General features: G+C 37.2%; 1 pseudogene; it reads right to left on the reverse strand.

Moving 5' to 3' along the window:
* Positions 1–12,678: 12,678 nt before the first annotated feature.
* Positions 12,679–21,333, reverse strand: LOC125399273 (olfactory receptor 10AG1-like; annotated as a pseudogene).
* Between the last annotated feature and the right edge of the window lie 345 nt (positions 21,334–21,678).

Genomic DNA, 21,678 nt, shown 5'->3' on the forward strand with positions numbered 1-21,678 from the left:
TTTTATTGAGTATTTTAGCGTCAATGTTCATGAGTGAGATTGGTCTGTAATTCTCTTTATTGGTCGTGTCTTTGTGTGGTTTTGGTATCAGGGTAACTGTAGCCTCATAAAAAGAGTTTGGCAATGATTCTTCTGTTTCTATATTGTGAAATACATTAAGGAGTATAGGAATTAGCTCTTCCTGGAAGTTCTGGTAGAATTCTGCATTGAAACCATCTGGTCCTGGGCTTTTTTTGGTAGGGAGATTTTTAATAACAGCTTCTAATTCTTCACGACTGACAGGTCTGTTTAGATTGTTCACCTGGTCTTGGTTCAACTTTGGTATATGGTACTTATCTAAAAAAATGTCCATTTCTTGTACGTTTTCCAACTTTGGGGCATATAAATTTTTTTAGTAAGATCTAATGATTCTCTGGATTTCCTCTGTGTCTGTGGTTATGTCCCCCTTTTCATTTCTGATCTTATTAATTTGCATGTTCTCTCTCTGCCGTTTATTAATTTGGATAGGGGCTTGTCGATCCTGTTGATTTTCTCCAAGAACCAGCTTTTTGATTCATTGATTCTTTGGATTGTTTTCTGTGTTTCTATTTTGTTGATTTCAGCCCTCAGTTTGATTATTTCCAGTCTTCTACTCCTCCTGGGTGAATCAGCTTCTTTTTTTTCTAGAGCTTTCAAGTGTGCTGTTAAGTCTCCAATGTGTGCTTTCTCCGTTTTCTTTAATTGGGCACTTAGTGCTATGAACTTTCCTCTTAGCACTGCTTTCATAGTGTCCCATAGGTTTGAGTATGTTGTGTTTTTATTTTCATTAAATTCAAGGAAGACTTTAATTTCTTTCTTTATTTCTTCCTTGACCCAGGGATGATTCAGTAGTTGACTGTTCAACTTCCATGAATTTGTTGGCTTCCTGGGGGTAGCACTGTTGTTGAATTCTAACTTTAATCCATGGTGGTCTGACAAGACACAGGTGGTTACTAATTTTTTTTGTATCTGTGGAAGTATGCTTTGTTACCCAGTATGTGGTCAATTTTCAAGAAGGTTCCATGAGCTGCAGAGAAGAAGGTATATTCTTTCCTATTTGGGTGGAATGTTCTATAGATGTCTGTTAAGTCCATTTGATTCAATGCCTCCAATAATTCTCTTATTTCTCTGTTAGGTTTCTGTCTGATTGACCTGTCCATTGGTGAGAGAGGAGTGTTGAAGTCTCCTACTATTAGTGTGTGTGGTTTGATGACTGCCTTGAGTTCTAGAAGTGTTTCTTTTACATAAGTAGGAGGCTTTATATTAGGGGCGTAGATATTCAGGATTGAGACTTCCTCCTGATTAATTGTTCCTGTTATGAGTATAAAATGTCCATCTCCATCTCTTCTGATTGATTTTAGTTTGAAGTCTATTTTATGGAAATTAGAATGGCCACACCTGCTTGTTTCTTAGGTCCGTTTGCTGAAAAACTTTTTCCCAGCCCTTTACTCTGAGTAGATGTCTGTCTTTGTGGCTGAGGTGTGTTTCTTGTAAACAGCAGAATGTTGGATCCTGTTTTCGTATCCAATCTCTTAGTCTGTGCCTTTTTATAGGTGAATTGAGTCCATTGATATTCAGTGATATTAATGACCAGTGGTTGTTGACCCCGGTTATTATTATTTTTGTTTATTTGTTTAATAGAGTTTGTATGTGTCCCTTTTTTGAGTTAAGCTCGTGAATGGTCGCTAGATGTCTGAGTTATTGTAGGTAATGTTGGCAATGTTGGATTTCTTGGGTTGTGATTTTCCTATTATTACTTTCAGTAAGGCTGGGTTTGTGGCTACAAATTATTTAAATTTGTTCTTATCTTGGAATATTTTGTTTTCTCCATTGATAGTGAACGATAGCTTGGCTGGGTATAGTAGTCTGGGTTTGCATCCATGCTCTCTTAGTTTCTGCAGTACCTCTATCCAGGACCTTCTGGCTTTCATGGTTTCCATAGAGAAGTCTGGTGTAAGACTGATAGGTTTACCTTTATAAGTTACTTGCCCTTTTTCCTTTGCAGCTCTTAATATTCTTTCTTTAATCTGGATGTTTTGTGTTTTGATTATTATATGGCGAGGGGATTGTTTTTTTTTGATCAAGTCTATTCGTTGTTCTGTATGCTTCTTGAACCTTCATAGGAATATCATTCTTTATGTTGGGAAAGTTTTCTTCTATAATTTTGTTGAATATATTTTCTGGGCCTTTGATCTGCAGTTCTTCTCCTTCTTCGATCCCTATTATTCTTAGATTTGGTTTTTTTATTGTGCCCCAGATTTCTTGAATGTTTTGTGATGAGAATTTATTGAATTTGCTGTTTTCTTTGATCAGAGCATTTATTTTCTCTATGGTATCTTCAGACTCTGAGATTCGTTCTTCCATCTCTTGTATCCTATTGGTTATGCTTGATTCTGTAGTCTCTGTTCGTTTACCTAGATTTTCCATATCCAGCCAGCCCTCGTTTTGTGTTTTCTTCATTGACTCCATTTCAGTTTTCAATTCTTGAACTGTTTCCATTACCTGTTTGATTGTTTTTTCTTGGTTTCCCAGTGTATCATTCATGGATTTACTCATTTCTTCGAACTTTTTGTTATATTTCTCATTCATTTCTTTACTCATTTCTTCAATCTTTTTGTTGTACTTCTCATCCAGTTCTTTAAGGGAGTTATTCATATCCTGTTTAAGGGACTCTATTCCTTTCATAGTGGCCTTTTTTCTGCTTATTCTGAATTAAGAGGTTCAAGACCTTCTATTGTAGGGTCATTGGTATCTGGTGTTTTCATGTTGTTTTTTAGACTGTTGGAGGAGTTCTTGCCTTGGCGTCTGCCCATCTCTTCCTTCAAATGCTCTCTATTGGATCTTCTGGTACCAGGTCAGGTTCCCTTGTTGGGCAGGGACTTCACTGACAGAAGGTCTACCTTTCCTCAGGCAGTCTATTGAAACACAGGCACTCCCTCCTGCCGTGTTGCACTCACATCCCAGGCCCATCGCGCAAGGGAACTGCTCTGGGGAGATCTTGTGGCCCCAGACGGAAGGGGGGGAAGAGAGGAAGGTGTGCCTGGATAAAGACTGGGACAGGATTCGGGAGAGCTCTGCAGGGAGGAGCCTCCTCTGCCTGGTGATCAGAAAGTCGAGGGGGCGGGGAAATCTGAATTCCTCCTAGCCAAAGCCCTCTGGTCAGTAGCAAACTCACCCCTCCTCCAACGGATGACTGCTAGAAGATCACTGTGTCTTGCTGGCCAGGAGTGTGGCTGAGCTGAGACAGAGCTTACCTGTCCTCAGGCAGGCTCTCAAAGCAAAGGAACTGCCCCTGCCGGCCTGAGCCCACAGCCCAGGTCCAGTGTGCAAGGGAGCAGCTCTGGGGAGATCTTGTGGCCCCAGAGGGGAGGGTGGAAGAGAGGAAGGTGTACCTGGATATAGGCTGGGACAGGATTCGGGAGAGCTCCGCAGGGAGGACCCGCCTCTGCCTGGTGACCAGAAAGTCGAGGGGGGGCGGGGAAAGTCTGAATTCCTCCTAGCCAAAGCCCTTGGGACAGGAGCAAACTCACCCCTCCTCCAATGGATGTCTGCTAGAAGATCACTCTCTCTTGCTGGCCAGGAGTGTGGCTGAGCTGAGACAGAGCTTGCCTGTCCTCAGGCAGGCTCTCAAAGCAAAGGAAATGCCCCTGCTGGCCTGAGCCCACAGTCCAGGCCCAGCGTGCGAAGGAGCAGCTCTGGGGAGATCTTGTGGCCCCAGAGGGGAGGGGGGAAGAGAGCTAGCCCAATATTCTTATCAGTGTTAGCCCCATGGCTTGGTACCTTTTTTCAGTGAGGCAGTCACATCTTCCGTCTTCTGTGGCTGGGTGAGGACTGCAGAGGAATGGCCTTCTTTCTTCCCAGAATTCTCCTGTTCTTAGTGACCCGCGTTCTACTTCCTTTCTGGTTATCCCACCTATACTTCCTGCTTGGCTAATGACCAATAAGCATTTATCTAAAATATAATTGAAATGATATAGACCACTGCCTTACACCAGAAATTAGCCTGAAAATTCTTATTTATTAGATCTTCATGTCTTTTAGGTATTAGTAAAATTGCAACCTTGGTATAAAAATTAGACAGTGCTTCTTTTGTATCTGATTGCAGCATATTTTGAGAAGTATTGACATTCTTTTCTTCCTTTTGAAGACCTACATAAAAATCCACACAAAAATGGACACATGATCTTTGAAAAGAATCTAAATATAGACACTGGAAAAAAATGTTTTATGTTTAAGCCATGTTGTCATGTTTTTGGTGGGATAGGTGTATAGTTAGTCATTCCATTTCACTGGAGATTATAAATATGTTTACATGACTCATTTTAATTAAATATTGATCACTTATATTAAATGATTACATAAAATATTGATTTAACATTGTTTGGTCACATGTATCAAGAAATGTGTACATTTTTTAGGCTTCCTGTTGGGTATAATGCCGATTTTTAAAGTATACCTATGTTTCCCCGGTTCTTTTTGGTATTGATTGTGGTATGTCTCTTTTATATCTATTTTTCGTAATTTGGATACTCTCATATTTTAGTTGATTTGGATAAAAGTTTATCAAACTTATTGATTTTTCAAAGAACCAACTGCTTTTTTCAATATATATATGGGAGTGAGCATATGTTTTTGTATATTATTGTTTTCAGTCATGTGTTGACAATTTCTACCAATCAGCTTCTTTAAAAGGTTATTATTCTTTTGGTTCTTTATCTTTCAGATGTGCCATATAGTTGTGAGATCTCTCCATTTTAACTTTTATTTATTTACTTTTAGGCACTTAATGCTATGTACTTGCCTCTTAGAATGATCTTTATCATATTTCATGGTTTGGAAATGATGTTTTCATCTGGGTTTTTAATAATGCTTGTAAAATATTTTTCTTACAATATATTTTGATATGTTTTACTAATCTACTAACTCCTCCAAGATTCTCCCCACATTTGCATTTTATGTGGACATGGATGATTATGATTAATAAAAACTCAGAAAGAGAAACTGTGGTTCAACTTGATGATCAGCAAAGCAAATAGTCATCCACTGGCACTTCCCTTGACCTCAGTTCAAAACTGGCAATCCTGCCTTTAGAAATCTCTGAATGAGATTGTATCTGAGAGTTGGCTCCTTCCATCTTATCTTCTCTAGGGCTGATGAAAGACATTTATCACTGGGATTAAAAGTATGTGCTGCCCTGTTTCTATAGAAAACTAAGATTGTAAAGCTGACCAATGGGGCTATTTTGTTCTATGATCGTCAGGAAAGCTTTATTTATTAAAATGCAAATTAAATATCAATACATTTTTCCTTTTTGTCTAAAATAAAATAGAAGACTATAATTAATATAAGAAAATATACAGTAAAGTAATAATTATATTACCATACATAGGCAATAAATATCAACAATGTCTAGTCTATTTGCATTTGACAAATTCAGAGAAAATATCCCATATCTATCCTATCTTGGTGAGTCAAAATTCTTGTACCTAATTTAATTTCTATCATAACTTGCATTACCATTCAAAACTATCTTTTGTTATCTCTCAACCTCATATACTTTGCATTTCATTAGTGAATTTATTTTCTGAGCCTTGCAAGCTGGAGAGACTATAACTATAAATATCTAGTCTCCAAGAATACTGGACACCCAAGGAAAAAATAATATTAACTGAGTAAGTAGGAAGTGCATGCAGGCAACTTCCAAAACATGAGAGCAATGACTGAAACAGCTGACTGTCTGGACAGCCATACAAAGTTCCTGTGAAATGGTAGCGAATCCATCATCAGCCTTAAAGTGTAGTATATCCTACATACTTTTCTGTGAAGCAAGGTATTTTGTGTCCTGCTTTCCAAATTAGAACAGCATATTCTCAGCAGTTGAGGCAATGGCGTTTTCTTGTCCAGTGGCTTACTTTTGCCACAGAGAAAATAATCTCCATGTGAAGTTTTTTCAGTGTCCATTATCTTCTCTGAAATAGATTGGTGCTGCCAGGAACCAATATATCTCATTGTCACAAAAAGAACAATCTTGGTTATTAAAACCTTATTCTGTAGATCTCTGAAGTATTTAAAGATGATTTCTCAATCAAAATATGTCTTTGTTTTACCTTGAAAACATACCTAATATGACTATACATTCTATTATAATAGGCCATTTTAATAGGTGACTAATAAATTTTTTATTATCTTAAACAACTCTTATAAATTTTAAGAACTAGAGATTTGCGTTTCATTGCTATATGAGTTGTCGAAGGTACAATACCTTGGACAAGATTCAAAATGTATGTACATTAGGTTTTAACAAAATTGAAAATAAATTTGTATCAATATACAAAATATGTATACAATATACAAATATTCAATCCAATGTATAATATGACAAACAAGTGGTTGATTTTTAAAAGTAGATTCAATAATCTGCCTTCTTAGCTTATCATATTTACAGCCTCCCTGTTTTTTTCAGAGTATATTCAATAAGCTATCATTTTATCCTACTATATTTATGTTCTTTTTTTTTCTTTACAAAACAGAAACCTTGATTCTAATTTCCTTTGTTTAACTTCTTTTCCTATTATCCATAACAACTTGTAACCAACACACTAAGCAAAGACAAGCATCCGTAGTCCATTTTCTGATAATGTGGCTGTAGTTTTCTAGCAGCTTCTTGCTAATTGGGGAAAGCTAATAATGTTATGGAGACCCAGAGAAAATTTAGGAATATGGTAAAGTCCTGACTGGAGTTTTCTGTAAGGCTGGATCAGCGCAGGCAGCACTCTTGAAGCGTTTCTGGATGTAGAACTCAGAGAAAACTGCAGCAGATTTGTTTAAAATGTTGGATCATCTGAGTCTATTGGAGATTTCTCAAGGGGTCTTCTTTGATCAAATCTTATTTTTTTTTAACTTGGAATGAATCCAGACAAACTTTATTTTCTTACCAATAATGAATCAGCAGAAGTTCATTTCCTGTGGGGGGGAAGCAAAACCTCTCCTGCAAAATAACATATCTTTTGAATTAAATTTTGAAGTCAAGGCATTTTCAAAATGTTTAGGTTGGACTAAATTAAGCAACATTTATAATCAAATGTCTTTTACCAGTTGTTCTCCTTCCTCAGCAGCCAAACAATCTAAAGACAGTTCAATAATATACAGTATTCAGATTCTTTGTGTAATTTCCATCTTTTCATGGAAGTTAAGCCAGAGTAAATGGGAACTGGGATCACCAGTTCCCCCGAACTCAAATGGTTAGGTTTGGGTTCTAGTTCCTAGAGCTAAAATTCCAATCCCAACTCTGGCCTCAGCTGGTAGATAAAAAACCTCAGGTAAATGACTTTTTTTGTAAATTCATGCCCCAAAATGTGGGCACCAAAATGAAGCTTGGTTAATAAAAACTCAGATAGAGAGAGAATTTGGGGCTCATCCTGAAAGTCAGAAAAACAAAATAACCAGCCACTGGTTCTTACCTCAAACTCAATCTGGAAATGGTGATCCTGGCTCTCAGAATCTCAGAATGAGACTATGTCTGAGAGCTGTTTCCTCATGTTTTATAATTCTCTCTATGATTGTGTTTAAGAGCATGCACCCTTGGTGTTAAAGGCATGAACCATCTGGTTTCTTTGGAAAACTAAAGTGGGTTTGTGTCATCTCACTCAGGATACTGTTTTCTGATTTCATTCATTTGCATTTAAAATTCAAGATGTCATTGTTTTTTTATGCTGAGTAGTACTGTAATGTGTAAACGTGCCATACTTTCTTTATCATTTCTTTGGTTAAGGGGCATCTAGGTTGTTTTCAGGCTGTGGTCTGTGGGTCTTTGGATATCCAGGATGAGCTCTAAAATATCCCATGTCACAGGGCACCCAAACAAGACCACAGCAGAACCGGTGTCCGATGCAATCACACTGGGTGTTTTGATTACCAGTAAGCTAACACAGAACATAATCCAACACTCTGCATAGCAGATATGGGAGAACTTCTCCTAGGGCTTCAGGGTAAGGGCTTTTAAAGGGAAAAACAGCAAGCAGGATGGTACAAGTCTTGGCATTTTGGGATTTTGTAAAAGCATGCAATTTTTTAATTCCTTGGTTTGGGTATAGGGAAATTTCAAACAGTGACTGTTAGCAGACATGGTTTTTAAAACAGCAGTTAATCAGATACCTACAAGGACATTTGAAGCAAGCAGTTGTTGTTTAGATACCCTGTTGGGTCACTTTGACCAGGAAAGGCACAGTTTATTGGAAGTGTTTATGACGTTACTGGACTACATTCACCTCCACACCAAAGTCTGAGGAAGTTGTAAAAAATAGCTAGAAGTTGACTTTCTAACCTGGAGAGTTGCTTGGAAAACATCTAACCATGATGATTTCTGAAAATTCTATATTAAGATCCAGGTATGCTTCTTTTATGAACTTCACCAAGGCTGTGCTGAGACTGCATTGATGTTGTTACCTTGAGTTATTCATTTTACTGGCCTTATAGAATCTTGGTCAGCATTTACTTCACTTTTTAGGAACATTGTAGTTGTTGGAGCTTGTGTGTTTGGGCATAATTTGTGTATGTATTGTTTTCAAGCTGATTATGAACTTACTGTGGAAAGTGGACTCAGACTTCATGGAATAAAACTTGACACACTTCCCTAAAACACTTATTACCAGAGACTGGAAGTCAGAGTTGGGTAAGTTGTCTTTGCCTCTTTTTGACCTAAGAGAGGAAATGGATCTCTAGGATCCATTTTTCCCATGACAGGTAAAACTAGATCATGGTTAGGAGCCTCCATGGCAGATGCAGTCTTCTGAGGTACTTTGAGAGGTCCCTAAATGTATAATAAAAAGGGGAGATAGTGTGGGAGTCCACATGTGTGACTCATTTTCCATCTGGAGTCATTTCTGACTAAAAAAAAGTCATTTGACTTCAAGTTTGCTGTCTGCTCTGATTTATTCCAGTAGCCTTGAGGGCTGCGGGAACACTCTGATTAGCCCATAGGAAAGGACATTTTTGCCCAGTTGAAAGAACACATTGTTCTATTAAGATTTGTTCAGGGGTTTAGCAGCCAGAGGCTCTCCTTATTAGAGATTAGAAGTTACTTAGTTGGATAAGACAATGTTCCTGTTTGAGCTTCTTTCCAAGGACAGTGCAGGGAGATGGTCAGCTGACCCTACTGCTTTTTGTTTTGCCTTTCAGCTGTAGTATATATGCTGGCTGAGAAAGAAACCTGGGGCCATCTGCTATTAATTTTCAGTTCTCCTGGTCTTTCCTATGTTTCTGTCTTCATTCTAGTATTCTAACATTTACTCAGCACCAGTGACCACTCCCAGCATACTCCCAACTGGATTCTGCCAGAGTGTTCTCTGACAAAATTAAAAATATTATAAACACAGACAAAATGTTAAAAAATAAAATAACACAATTATGTCTCCATGATAAAAAAATTTTCCATAATATATAAACACTATAAAACTATCTGCACACCTATGAACACCTGATTTTTGTCAAAGAAGCTAAAGTTACACAATGAAGAAAAGAAAGTATCTTCAGCAAATGGTGCTGGCATAACTGAATGTCAACATGTAGAATAATGAAAATAGATCCATATCTCTCCCTCTGCACCGAACTCAAGTCCAAATGAATTAAAGGAGGGAGAACGTGGGTTCAAGTCCCAATGCCCTAGGAAGTAATCCGTCAAAGGTTATTTGATCGAGGATGAGAGACAGCCTTAAATCTGGACAGTTTTGTCATAATTGAGTTGAGCCAGGAGGGTCTCTCTCACTTGAGAATGCCAATCTGTCACTGTTTATATTTTTTTTCTTTTCTTATTGGAGCAAGCTTTCTACCTGTGCCCTTGGTCTTTTGTGATGTTTGTGTTTGTCTGTATTCGTGTTTCTCATGAACTAAGGCTATGGTACAGATGATTTCTTTCACTTTCTCTTAACTCACTACCTGGACGGAGCTTGAATATGGTGCGAAGACAGAGAGAGTGCAGCAAGGCTCTTGAAGAAAGGCAGCAGGAGCAGAACAGCTCAAAGGGCTGACACTGCAAGGCTCTGCAGTGGTACCAGAATCTGGAAGAGGGCAAAGCCTTTGAGGAGAGTGGGAACTGACTGCACACTGTCTGACTTTCTGACTGTTTGACTGGGAGCCCCAAGTTGGTAGAGGGGGCTGCATAGCACCCATGACTGAGGAACACTCCTTGGGAGGTGGCAGGGGCCTGAGCATGGGGTGGGGTGCTGCAGCTTCAAGCCATTTGCAGTATTTGCACCAAGCACCCAGCTGCCTGAGTACTCACAATCCCAGCGTGGTGATGGTGCACTGTCCTGGTGCTGGGAGCCTTGTGTTCACTCATGGAGCCATGGCCTCAGTGTGACTGGCCACAGGATGATGGCAGCAGAACCATTAGGGGAGCCCATCCGAGAACCCACTTTTGGAGTTCAGCGAGAGCATGGCTGGCCAGTGTGGAGAACCCACTTTTGGAGTTCAGGTAGAGCATGGCTGGCCAGTGTGGGTGCAGCAGAGCAAACAAACAAGGGTTGGGACAGCCTTGTGCACACACAACGGTGGAGGGGTGCACAGTTGGGGGGAAGGGGAATTGGAGCAGCTCCTTCACCCCACTGCATGCCCTGTGTCTGTACCTTGAGGGTCACTGCCAACATTAGGAAGGGGAGAGGGACCTGCAGGAGGGCACAAGGCAGCAGGGAATTGACTTCTTGTGGTTAAAAAATGTTTGAATGGAGTATCTGAGATTGTGACCAAGGAAGGAGGATATTAGTTAGAGATAAACACTTTACATTAGTATGTATGTTGGTCTATTGATACAAATTTCTACTCTTGTTTAAGGTATGTGTTTATTTTAACTCATTAAAATGTAATATATAATTAAAATTAACAATTAATAGATAGTCACCTATAATAATTAATTGTACAGTCATGTTAGTTAGGTTTTCTAGATGTACAGACATATATTTAAAATGGATAGAAATTCTTCAAACATTTCAAAGACCTACAGAATACAGCATTTAAAATATTTTAAGAACTTAGACTTTTTTTCAACAGTGAGACATTTCTTCTTCTGCCTGCACCAATTATTTCAGAGAGGTGGATGAATATCGAAAAAACTCATTATGGAATTTGTCTTCAAGATAACAAATGTAGCCCTTTGGACAAGAAACTGCTCTTGCCTAGACTGTATGACAGTATGCTGTATAGACTAGGCATATAAAACCCATAGAAAAGTGACTGCTGAACTTTCCAAAAAATGTGATGGTCCTTCAGAGTTCCTCTTCACAGAAGAAAATGTCAGACATTCGGCTAAACACAGAAGAAAGTAACTGATGAACTTTTCCAGTAAAAGGCAGAACAGATCTTCAAATTTCCTGCTTCACTAAAAGTATGCCAGATATTATAGGCCTATACACTGAATATAGATGTCCCAAAATTATAAGAGAACTTTGGGTGACTGTTTAGGCAGAGAGATGTCTGTGTCATTTCTGGAACATTGGAAGTTGCTTACAATATACTTCTTGTGAAGGAATATTATACACTTCTGGGCTCTTTGCTGGAGTTTAATATCAGATAGTTATAATTTTTGTTTTCCTTAGTTATGAAAAATTAAACACAAAACTTTAAACTCACAAATATAGGATAGATGATAGAGTATTTTCCTTAATTTGCCAAATGTAAATGGACTAAATATTGTAACTTTGATTCTTGTTTAATCACTGTTTTGCATATGTAATTTTACTATGTCAAAGTTAAAGCCTTCATTTCTAATTTGACAGAAAATGTGATATGATATGGGATGTCTTCTGTATATGTTTTGTTTTTATTGGTGGATGAATAAAGCTGTTTTGACCAATGGCTTAGCAGAGTAAGGCCAGGCAGAAAATCTGAACACAGAAATATATATATAGAAAGTAGGCAGTCTCAAGGAGATGCCAAGTAGCTGATGAAGGCAAAAGATGCCAGAACCTTACCAGTGAGTCACAGCCTTGTGGTGATACATTAATTAATAGAAATGGGTTATGATATGGGGACTCACCTCCGTATGCTGTGAATATGTTTTGTTATCATTGGTTAAGGAAGAATCTGCTTTGGCCTACAGCAGGTCAGAATATAGGAAGGCAGGAAATCCAAGCAATGAAAAAGGAGGAAAGCAGGAGGAGTCACAGAGATGTCACATAGCTATGAAAGGAAAAGGACACCAGAGTCTTATAAGTAAGCCCCAGCCTCATAGCGATACACAAATTAATAGAAATTGACTAATTTAAGATGTGAGAGCTATCTAGAAATACACCTGAGCCATTAACCAAGCAAAGTTGTAATTAATGCAGTTTTTGTGTATCTGTTTGAGAATGGGCAACCAGGAAATAATGCCCAGTTTCCTATTACAGGGGTACCTTAAGATATCAGAGCTATGCAGGGATACGATGAGCCATTTGCCAAATAGTGTTGAAATTAATATAATTTCTGTTTGATTATTTAGATCAGGGAGGCCAGGAAATGAAACTACAGTTTCCGTTTACAGAACTTCAAATTTCATCAAACAAATTTCACTTGACATAAGTACCAACACAATATTAATTATTATAGTTGAACATTCAGAAATGAATTTAACAATTCTGCTGTGCTGCATGTACATGCAAAACATATAAGAAATCCATTTTTGTAATTTTATGTGGTCCCAAATATCAATAACTTAGTTTGTAATTTTCTCAGTGTTACCATGATGTCCTTATTTCTCAGGGTATATATGATGGGATTCAATAGTGGGATGAAAACGGTGTAGAAAAGAGACAGCAGCTTCCCCATGCTTTCTGATTGATTTGATTTTGGTATTACATATGTTATAATAGCTGTTCTATAAAACAATACCAAAACTACAAGATGTGATGAGCAGGTAAAGAAGGATTTAGAACTTCCTCCAGCAGATGACAGATTTAGAATGTTGCAGATAATCTTTCAATAGGAGGTAATGATCAACAGAAATGGAACCATGATAAAAGCCACTGCAGCAACATAGATTGCTAAATTATGCACAAATGTGTCTCCACAAGCAAGCTTAAGTATAGGAGGAATGTCACAAAAAAAGTGATTAATTTTGTTAGATCCACAATAAGGCAAACAGAAAATTTGATAAGTTTGCCCAGTCACGACTGGAATGATACTGATCCAGCAAGCAGCCACAAGCTGCACCGAGATCTTACTGTTCATGATTAGTGAATAGTGCAGAGGATTACAAATGGCCACATAACGATCATAGGCCATGACTGTCAGGAGGAGGCACTCCATTCCTCCAAACATGATGACAAAACAGAGTTGTAAAGCACAAAAAAACAATGGAATAGTGCCTTTCTGTGTACAAAGATCCATGAGCATCCTCGGGGTGGCAACTGTTACATAGTTAAACTAATGTTTGTATTTAGCCCATTGTTACCCTCTGGCATTCCTGATGGTGTTTACCAAAGCTCTATTGTTCCCTAATACCTCCAGTGTTCATAACAGGGAAGAGAAAGGGACAATGCACAACCAAAAGGTCACATACATTCTTTCATTTAAACGATAACTTAGATCACGTCAGTTGTTGGTCACAAGTGACTGGGGGACACCTAAAAGCTGACCCTCAGCATACAGAGTAACTCTTAGTTTGCAGAGGGCCACTTCAACCTTGCAAACACAGCTATTGGTTGTACAGTAAAGTACCCAACTCTTAATAGTTAATCTGTGAGAACTTAGTACAACTTTTTTCTGTTTTTGTGTTTGCAAATTACCTTTCTTTCATTTTTATCAATACAAAGTTTTAAATCCATAGACTTTATTTGAAAATTTTCTTTAACTCTTATTCAAAAGAAGGTTTTATATCTTTCTTTGTGAATTTCACAGGCTGTTATACTGAGTACAGAAAAAGTTAAATCCATGGTTCTATGGTTGCAAATTTCAGTTTTGAGCTTTCTACCTTGAAGAACAGAGTTCACAACTCCATAAATGCAATATAATGCCTATTGGTTGGGAAAGCCCTAGTAAGATTCCACAATTTAAAGACAGACAGGATCTACACTAAGCTAATGTCTAGACTAGCCATCTCATTGAGTTTTGGATTTCTCTGTTACATCATAAGTCAGCAATTTAAGTAGAAAAGCAAATGTGAATTATTCCTTACATCAAAACCTGAACTCTGTAAGCATGCATACCCATAGATGTTAGGAAAAACAAGGGAAAAAGAAATAACATTAAAATGAGAAATGAAAAAAAATCTACCAATATCAATTTTCTTAAAGCAAATTTATATTATATGAAAATTCTCATTATATTGCTCTGTATAATCATTCACTGTGATAATTATTATAAACATGACCACTAGAAGGTTCTTCTCTAACTTTCTACTTTAAAATGATCTTATTTCCATTTTCATGGCAGATTTTCTTGTGTTATTCACTGATAAAATATGTGCGTTTTGTCTAACTTCTCTTCTTTAGTATTTATGTTAAAACTGGATTTTTTTACCAACTGTCTTGGTGATTTTTCAATGTACATTAATATAAGCAAAATAAATGACAAATTAAAATGAAATTCTCTTAATGATTAGTTTTACTTCTGTATAATTGGAAGAAATCAACAAATCTAATGACACTTTCTAAATAGTTGTTCTTTAATAGCACAAGATAAGTATTTAGCTATTTCCTACCCTAGTGCTCCATTTGCCTTCTAGATTCATTCAATGATTCATTAAATTACCAGACAGAAGAAGCTAGATTTTTGGATCAGCATTAATACCACAGCCTGCTCTTCCAGGTGACCTAGGTTCCATTCTGAGAACTCAAAAGGTGACTCACTAGTATCTGTAATGTTAACTTCAAGAAAACTGATATAATCTTTTGACCTCCATAGAAAAGACAGTCATGTGGCCCACAGGCCTACAAGCAAAAAGTTATTAAAAACATAATAAATTAAAATTTAAAATAAGAAATTGATAAATACATATGATTTCATGCTCTTGTATTATTAAATTTCTCTGTGCTCACTTTCAATATATAAGCAATCAATTCTTTTACCAACAGCATAATTAGTACAATTTGACAAATATCTAACTTAATTACCATAAATTGACTCCCAATGCTAGGATAAGAAATATCTAAATACTTATAATGTGCTGTTAAAGAACATCCATTTAGAAAGTGTCATTAGATTCGTTAATTTCTTCCAATTATACAGAAGAGTACAGGTATGTGAGCCCTGCATAATGGGTAGATCATTTTCAGAGTAAGACTTAATCTGTGGTATTTTAAGATCATCTTGGCCTAGAAGGTCAGAGTTGTCTTCGGTAAATAGTGTAAGGAAAGAGCTTGATCTTATCTCTACACATTCACTTGAAATCGGCAGTGAAAGTAAATGGAAACTTTATCTTTTGTGTTTTATATGCTCTTGCTTTCCTCAGGCAGTTGCACTGATTCTACTCTAATTATTTTGGTTCCAGATAGGGATTGTTATTTAATAAGGACCATCAAACCCCTGGGGAACATTTCTCCTGTGGAACAAATTGATTTTAGGATACTATTCATAATTAATTCTTAGGAAACTGAAATTAATCAAATTTATGTTCTTCTATTATCAAAATATCAGAATACTTTTATACTACTGGTTATAGGTTTTTACAGTATCACTCTTTGGATCTAGAAATCACAAATGTATCTTACCTTGGTGAGTCTAAAGACTTATGCCAATTTACTTTCTATCATAATTTGCATTACCATTCAAAACTATATTTTGATATCTCACAATCTTATATACTTTGCATTTCCTTAGTAAATTTCTTTTCAGAGCCTTGTAAACAAGGAAGGCTATAACTATAAATATTTATCTAGTCTTCAAGAATCTGGGAAACCTGAGAAAAAGATAATATCTACTGAGTAATCAGGAAGCGCAAGCAGGCAACATCCAAAACATGTAAGCTGTAACAGAAACAGTTGACTGTCTTGACAGTCACCTAAAGTTCCTCTGAAATGATAATGAATCCATCTTTGGCCTTCAAGCCTAGCTTATCCTACAGACTTTTCTGTGAAGCGGAATATTTTCTGTCCTGCTTTTCAAATTAGGACATCATACTTTCAGCAGTTGACGCCGTGGCAGTTTTTTGTCCAGTGACTTTTGCCACAAAGAAAATAATGCCCATGAGGATTTTCTTCAAGGTCTTTCATCTTCTCTGAAGTAGATTAGTGCTGCTGCCAGGAGCCAATAGACCTTATTTTCACAAAGAAGAAGAATCTTGGTTATTGAAACCTTATTCTGTAGACCTCTGAAGTGTTTTAAGATGATTTGTCTATGTAAAATATATTTTGTTTTACCTTGAAAACATACCTAACACGACTACAAGTTTGATTATAATAGGTAACTAATCACCAGCCTACATTTCCTTACTATCTTAAACAATTGGTAATAATTTTTAAGGACTAGAGATTTGCATTTCATTGTTATATGACATGAATAGGTACAATACCTTGGACAAGATTCAAACTGTATATACATTAGGTTTTAACAAAATTGATATCAAATTCATATTAATACACAAATATGTAAACAATATACAAAAATCCAATCCAAAGTCAAACATTTCAAACTAGTAGTTAATTTTTATAAGTAGATTCGATAATCTACCAACTTAGCTTATCATATTTATAGCCTCCCATTTTTCTTTACAGAGTAGATTCAATAATCTATCCTTTCATCCTGCTGTATCTATATCCTTTTTTCTTTTCAAAACAGGAACCTTGAATCTAATTTCTTTTGCTTAGCTTCTTTTCCTGAGAATCCTCCATAACAACTTGTAACCAACACACTAAGCAAAGACAAGCATCCATAGTCCATTTTCTGATAATGCCAGTGTAGTTTTTTAGCTGCTTCTTGCATATTAGGGGAGCTGATAATGTTATGGAGACCCAAAGAAAATTTAGGATTATTGTTAAGTCCTGATTGAAGTATTCTATAAGTCTGGATCATTCCAGGCAGCAGTCTTGAAACAGTTCTGGATGAAGAACACAGGAAACTGCAGCAGGGTTGCTCTAAAATGTGAAATCATCTGGGCCATCTACTCCTATTGGAGATTTTTCAAGGGGTTTTCCTTCATCAAAGCTTATTTTTCTTAAATCAGAATGAATCCAGAGCCAATAAAACTTTATTTTTTTTCTTCATCAGTAATGAGTCATCAGAAGCTCATCTCCTGTGTAACAAAAGCAAAATCTCTCCTGCAAAATAACATATCTTTTGACTTAAATTTTGAAGTCAAGGCATTTTCAAAATGTTTAGGTTGGATTAATCCAGCAGCATTTATAATCAAATGTCTTTTACTAGTTGTTGTTCATTCGTCAGCAGTAAAACAATTTAGAGACAGTTCAGTAACACAGTATTCAGTGTCTCTGTGTAATTTTCATCTTTTAATGGAGGTTAAGCTAGACCAAATGGGAACTGGGATCACTAGTTTTCCTGAACCCAAATGGCTAGGTTTGGGTTCTAGTTCTGAGAGCTAGAATTCCAATCCCAGCCCTGGCTTTGGCTGGTGGATAAAAAGCCTCAAGTAAAGGGCGTTTTTGTAAATTCATGTCCAAAAATGTGGGCACCAAAATGAAGCTTGGTTAATAAAAACTCAGAGAGAGAAAGAATTTGGGGATCAAACTGAAAGTCAGAAAAGCAAAATAGTCAACCACTGATTCTTACCTCAAACTCAGTCTGGAAATGGTGATCCTGCCTTCAGGAATCTCAGACTGAGACTCTGTCTGAGTACTGTATCCTCCTACTTTAGAATATTCTCTAAGACTGGGATTACGGGCATGCACTTTTGGTATTAAAGTCATGAAACTTCTGGTTATTTGGCAAACTGATGTGGCTACTGGGATTATAAGTATGTGCTACCATTTCCTGTTACCATTAACAGTGGGACTGTTTTACTCTGTAATCTTTAGGCAAGTTTTATTTATTGAAATATAAATGAGATGTCACTACACAGGGAGAACTTCTCTTTGGCATTATCTTACTGTATACAAAGTTTTCTTGTGCTTGTCACAGGAATTGTGACATTATTTTTTTCAGTATTTTTTAACTGGTAACAGAAATAGTTTATTTATATAAATCTTGGTGAAAAGATATGTTTTCTTTTATACCTCTTAAAATATGAAAAACTGCTAGAGATAATTTTGTATAGCTATTGATTATTACTTTAAGGGCAGCAACCCAAATCATATGTCTGTATTGTCCCTACCAACAATAATAATGAGTGCATAAAAGTAGCTTCATTTTTTTATCCTTTCATCATAAACATATTATTTGTTTTTATATTTATATTTTTATATTATTTATATCAATATTATGTGAATCTATAAAAGTGGTATTTCCACACCCTTTGAAGGATATTATATAGCTAATTCATTTGACCAACTATAATCTAGTTATAGGAATTTTTTTAGTAACAAAATTTTATTTTCTGTTTTATTATTTTTTCACTGGATAACTCTTTGTTGTTATCATTTGCAAAAGCATCACATGTATTTTGTATTTATTTTGTTTTATTTTTAAGATATTGTTTCTCATGTAGCCTCAGCAATCCTGGAATTTGCTCTGTAGACCAGGCACTGGCCTTGAAGTCAGGAATACACCTGCCTCTGTCTTCTTACTGCCTCTTTACAAGAATTAAAAGCAAAGGTATTTTGTATAATCATTGACAAATGTTTCATTTAGCACAGGTTTTCATTTCTTCCATATCTTATTTAGAATTGAGTTGGTAATATGAACACTTACTTTTTAATTAAATTATGTGCTCCAATGAAAATATGTTACTCAACCTTTCAAATGGTAGTAAATAAAATTACCTTTATTATTTTATATTCTATAAAAATTATATTCATGTTTATAATATGTAAAGTTCATATATACCCTTCCCATTTTTCTCTTCGATATTTCCAAGCCAATCTAATATGCCCTTTCTCTCAACTTCATGTCATTGTATTTATTTGTTTTTCTATAACACACTGTCTCTAATTAGTGCTTTACATGTGGACGCAGTGTAATGACATCCACTGTCTCCAGCATTTGTGTGTGGTGTATGTAAGTCCCTCCCATTACATTCTGGAATTTTTAACTGACTTCATATTTTTTTCAGATTTCACACAGATAACCGCAAGTGCTGTGAATTCATAATTGCAAATGCCATGTTGTAATTTAAAGATACCATTTCTTCCACTCCTTTCCAACTTCCAGCTTTTACATTCTTTCCAACATATTTTCAGCATTGTTTCACTGACGATTGTGTAAAATAAGTGGAACAAGGGTCCCATTTATGACTAAGGACCCACAGAAAGATACTCTCAGGACTTTGATCAGGTAGAGACTATGCACTAACTATGAAACACTGAACTGAACAGAGAATTCTCAACAGAAGAACTTTGAATGGCCAAAAGACACTTAAGGTCATGCTCAACATCCTTAGCGATCAGGGAAATGCAAATCAAAACAACTATGAGATACCATTTTACACCGGTCAGATTAGCTAAAGTCAAAAACAGCAATGATAGCCTATGCTGGAGAGGATGTGGAATGAGGGGAACACTCATCCATTGTTGGTGGGAATGCAAACTTGTGCAGCCACTGTGGAAATCAGTGTGGTGGTTTCTCAGAAAACTGAGAGTCAACCTCCCTCAAGACCCAGCAATTCCACTCTTGGGAATATACCCAAGAGATGCCCTATCATACCACAAAAGCATTTGTTCAACTATGCTCATAGCAGCACTATTTGTAATAGCCAGAACCTGGAAACAACCTAGGTGCCCCTCAATAGAAGAATGGTTAAAGAAGGTGTGGAACATATACACATTAGAGTTTTACTCAGCGATAAAAAACAATGACATCTTGAATTTTGCATGCAAATGGATGGACATAGAAAACGCTTTACTGAGTGAGATAAGCCAGACCCAAAAAGAGGAATATGGTATGTATTCACTCATAAGTGGATTCTAGCCATAATCAAAGGTCTTTGAGCCTATTATTCGTGATCCTAGAGAAGCTAAACAAGAAGGTGAACCTGAAGAAAATCATGTAGTTATCCTCCTGGATATTGGAAGTAGACAAGATTGCCAGACAACCTTGGGTGCACGTGGGGGGGATGGAAGTAAGGGGAGATACTTAGAGACAATTGAGAAAGGGAGAATGGGGGATAGCTTGGGGGAATGGGATGGAGGGACGGAGGAAGGTTAGATATGGGAGCAGGGAAGTATATATCTCAACTAAGGGAGTCATTTTAGGTTTTGCAAGAGACTTGATTCTAGAGGGATTCCCAGGTCCATGGAGAGGTCCCCAGATTGTTCCCTTGGCATCAGAGGAGAGGGTGCCTGAACTGGCCTTGTCCAATAGCCATACTGATGAATATTTTGCATATCACCATAAAACCTTCATCTAGTGATGGATGGAGATAGAGACAGAGACCCACATTGGAACACAGGACTTAACTCCCTAGGTCCAAATGAGAAGCAGAATGAGGGAGAATGTGAGCAAGGAAGTCAGGATCAGAGGGAACCTTTATAGGATGATAGATGGAGATTGAGACAGAGACCCACATTGGAGCACTGGACTGAGCACCCAAGGTCCAAATGAGGAGCAAAAGACGGGGGAACATGAACAAGGAAGTCAGGACCACGAGAGGGGTGTTCACCCACTGATACAAGGGGACTGATCTAATGAGAGCTCACCAAGGCCAGCTGGACTGGGACTGAAAGAGCATGTGATCAAACTGGATTCTCTGAATGTGGCTGACATGGTGGCTGTCTGAGAAGCCATTGATAATGGCACTGGGACTTGTTTCTTCTGCATGCACTGGCTTTTGTGGATCCTAGTCTGTTTGGATGCTCACCTATCTAGAACTGGAGGGAAGGGGGAGAAACTTGAACTTCCCACAGGGCAGGAAACCCTGACTGCACTTAGGACTGGAGAGGGATGAGGAGAGGGAGTGGGTGGAGTGGGAGGGTATTGGGAGGATGGGAGGAAGTGGAAATTTTTATAAATTAATAATAATAAATAAAAGAGAGAAAAAGAAAAAAAAACAAGAAAGTGGCGGTTTTGAAATACCAGTTTCTGGTCTGTGCCGCCATTGCAATCTCTGTCTGGCTCCTACTGGAGACAGAGCTTTTGAATGGAGCATTTAGAGTAAAGTGCTATGGTTTGTTTAATGGCAACTAGGCTCACTATATGCCTCAAAGTGTGTCATTGCGTTCTGAGGCTCAGAGGCACAAGTGCCTCCGCCATGCATGCAGTGTAATTTGCAAGGTTCAGAGGCACAAGCAGCTCCGCCATGTTGGACTGGGCAGGGCAAGCATGCAATACCTGTTTTTACCTAGGAATATCACAGCTTTAGATTCTTAAGTGCTTAGAGATTTAAAACTGCAAACCAAAAATGCTCCTGGATAGTAAAAAATTACAGATTCACAATAGGACAGATTCAGACATAAAAGACCTCTAAATGGGTCACAGTGTTGGATGACTGAATGTAGGCATGGGAGAGAGAAGAATAGGAATATAGAGAATAAAGTTAATATCTATAAAAAATGGTAAAGTCTTTAAAAAGACAGAGTACAGATAGTTATAGATTAAAAGAAATAAATAAAAATAAGCCACATAAAAATGGAAAATTCACAGAGA

The sequence above is a fragment of the Myodes glareolus genome, chromosome 3 (assembly GCF_982192425.1).
Source record: "Myodes glareolus chromosome 3, mMyoGla1.1, whole genome shotgun sequence".
Taxonomy (NCBI): domain Eukaryota; kingdom Metazoa; phylum Chordata; class Mammalia; order Rodentia; family Cricetidae; genus Myodes; species Myodes glareolus.